The sequence below is a fragment of the Jaculus jaculus genome, chromosome 10, assembly GCF_020740685.1.
Source record: "Jaculus jaculus isolate mJacJac1 chromosome 10, mJacJac1.mat.Y.cur, whole genome shotgun sequence".
NCBI classification, from domain to species: domain Eukaryota; kingdom Metazoa; phylum Chordata; class Mammalia; order Rodentia; family Dipodidae; genus Jaculus; species Jaculus jaculus.
In genome coordinates this window covers 11,043,266-11,046,646 of record NC_059111.1, presented here as the reverse complement: position 1 = coordinate 11,046,646, position 3,381 = coordinate 11,043,266, and the positions used below count along the sequence as shown (strand labels likewise).

The window sequence follows — 3,381 nt, the reverse complement described above, 5'->3', positions numbered from 1 at the left end:
TTTACTGAGTTAAATGGAACTGGACCTAACCGTTACCCTTTGTGGATGACACAGAGCTCTTATCTTCTTTTTAAATATTATTTATTTATTTATTTGACAGAGAAAAAGGGAGGGAGAGAGAGAGAGAAATTTATTGGAGGATTATTTCATTTTATACAAATATTATTTTCTGAGTTCTGAATTTCATTAAAGGCAGAACTTAAAATTGTGGACCATTGTCTTTACATACCTCATAAAATAAAATTGGTTTCTATGGTTTTTATTAGTTTTGAATTTTTATTTTACATTTTATGCAAAATGTTCGCAAAAATATGGAACGCTTCATGAATTTGCGTGTCATCCTTGTGTGGGGGCCATGCTAACCTTCTCTGTATCGTTCCAATTTTAGAATATGTGCTGCTGAAGCAAGCATCTAAGAGATACTTTTAAGTTTTTATTTCATTTTACTTTTATGTATGTACTTACTTGTGTGCACACGTGTGTGCAGGGGGGAGGGTGCCAGGATTTCTTTTTTTAATTTATTTTTTTATTGACAACTTCCATAATAGTAGACAATAACCCATGAAAATTTCCTCCCTTCTCCCACTTTCCCCTTTGAAAACCCACTCTCCATCATACCCCTTTCCCCTCTCAGTCAGTCTCTCTTTTATTTTGATGTCATCATCTTTTCCTCCTATTATGCTGGTCTTGTGTAGGTAGTGTCAGGCACTGTGAGGTCATGGATGTTAAGGCCATTTTGTGTCTGGAGGAGCACATTGTAAGGAGTCCTACCCTTCCTTTGGCTCTTACATTATTCCCATCACCTCTTCCACAATGGACCCTGAGCCTTGGAAGACGTGATAGAGATATTTCAGTGCTGCGCACTCCTCTGTCACTTCTTCTGAGCACCATGGTGCCTTCTGAGTTATCCTAAGGTCACTGCCTTCTGAAAAGAGAAGCTTCAAAATATCAATATATTAATGCTACTGTCACCAAAAGTGGCAGTAGCTTTAATATATGGATATGAACATTAAGAGGAGTGCATACCAGGCAGTTTGGTAAGCATAGTATAGACATTTTTTCAGGTTTCTCTAAAAGTTTTTTCGAGGTATGGTCTTACTTTAGCCTAGGCTGACCTGGTTGGTATTCACTGTGTAGTCTCAGGCTGGCCTTGAACTCACAGTGATCCTCCTGCTTTTGCCTCATGAGTGCTGGGATTAAGGCATGCACCACCGTGCTTGGCTTTTTTCAGTTTTGTGAGGGAGGCTGCAGTGGAACTCCAGATGTGTGGGCCATCTTGTACGCATGTGCGATCTTATGCACTTGCATTACCTTGTGTGTGTGGCTTATGTGGGATCTGGGGAGTCAAACATGGGTTCTTAGGCTTTGCAGGCAAGCACCTTAACCGCTAAGCCGTCTCTCCAGCCTCCTCTTTTCTTTTTAACCATGGGTTCTGGGTGTCAGACACAGGTTCTCTCTCGCGCGCAGCACTCGCTCTATCGACTGCGCCATCTCTCCCGACTCCAACCCCGGCGTCTGTCGCTGTATCTTTTCCCTGCCTCTTCTCTCTTTCTTAGATAAGAGCCTTAGTGAGGTTGGGCCCACCTGGAGAACGCAAGCTAATCTCCTCATGTTGTGATCCTAACTGACCCCTGCACACAACCTGCGCCATATACAGCAGCAGCATCAGGGGTTAAGATGTGGATGTTTGGGGGGGACAATAGTTGTTTTAGCCCACCCACCCTGGGCTGGGTTCCTCAACCCAAGAGCCAATCTATGAGTTGGCGTGATGATAATGGAAAGGGTTTGTTTTGCCATGCAGACTCAAGGGGAAGCTCCATGACGGCAGGGGGAAATGTGGCATGAGCAGAGGGTGAACATTATCTCTTGGCCAGCATCAGGTGGACAACAGCAGCAGGAGAGCGTGCCAAACAACTCGCAAAGGGAAGCTGGCTGTAACGCCCATAAGCCGCCCCCCCCCAACAATACACTGCCCCCAACAAGGCTCCAATTCCCAAGTTGCCATCAGCTGGGGACCTAGCATTCAGAACCCATGAGTTTATGGGGGGGAGCACGTAGTTCAAACTACCACAGTTAGTTCTCCAGCGAATCCTAGTAATCCTCCTGTCTACCTCCCCATGCTGAGGTTGCAGTCACGGACCGCCACAATTGGCTTCAATGGTGCACGCTGGGGATCCAAGCTCAGGTCCTTATGATTGCATGGCAAGCACTGACGACCACCACATCCAGTGTCGCTCTCACCAACACCATCAGTCTTGCTCTGACAATATTATTGTCTGCTGCTGCCGTTTCCACAAGTATAACACAGCGCCCACTGTTGATAAATGGAGTTGGTGACGCAGAAGGGATGGACAGAGGCAGAAACAATGAGGAATGGCACTAGAAAGGGACCGTTGGAAGTCACAACTTCAACCTGATGTTTGGGACTGACCTCTGAACCTGAAGCTTGGTCTGAAGACTCCTGGGGCTGGGGAAGTTGACAGAATGTCTGCGTCTTTGCCACTAGCGTTCTTGCAGAGATGTCTGGGTCTAGTGTCCTGGCTGGCTGGCTGACGGTGGATCCCCTGTCAAGGCCTCCCATCCGTGCTTCTGTCTGGCCCGGTGCCCTTGGACCAGGCCTGGATTCCAGCTAGGAGATTAGTGAGGAAATGCAGAGACCTGACCAGAGCCTAGAATTCAAGGTGCTGGCCCTGTGCTCTGGGAGACAAACCAGGACCCAGAGTCCAATTACATACCCATTTCCTCATGGCATTTTCCAGTTGAGAAGACAAACCAGATAGCAAAAGAATGTGTGGGCAGCATATAAATGCCTCCTTTCTGTGAGAAGGCCCCACTATTGTTTAGGAGTCTTTTCTTTGAATATACAAAAAGGGCTGGAGTGATGGCTCAGCAGTTAAAGGAACTTGCTTGGATGTACAAAAAGGTACCAGATTGCTTTTCACTAAAACATTGTTTTGATGACTAATACACTAAGACAATATACCGTAGATATTTTCAGCATGTAATACCATGTAATATGGTGGTTAAGAATTCTCGTCGGAGGGCTGGAGAGATGGCTTAGTGGTTAAAGCACATGCCTGTGAAGCCTAAGGACCTAGGTCCCATGTAAGCCAGATGCACATGGTGGCACATGCATCTGGAATTTGTTTGCATTGGCTAGAGGCCCTGGCATGCCCACTCCCTCTCTCTCTAATAAATAAAATAAAATCTTCAAAAAAAAAAAAAAAAAGAATTCTCCTCTGAGCCAGACTTGGTGATACAGGCCTGTAGTCCCAATCTATTTAGGAGACTGAGGAAGGAGGATCGGGAATTCAAGGCCAGCCTGGGTGATGGAGCTGAGTTCAAGGGTGGCCTGGGCAATTCAGTAGGACCTCCATAGTC

General features: G+C 45.9%; 1 non-coding gene across 1 annotated transcript; it reads right to left on the bottom strand.

Annotated features, from left to right (window-relative positions):
- Nucleotides 1-305: 305 nt before the first annotated feature.
- Nucleotides 306-408, bottom strand: LOC123464181. Its single transcript, XR_006639421.1, has one exon. It is a non-coding gene; the product is annotated as a U6 spliceosomal RNA (small nuclear RNA).
- Between the last annotated feature and the right edge of the window lie 2,973 nt (nt 409-3,381).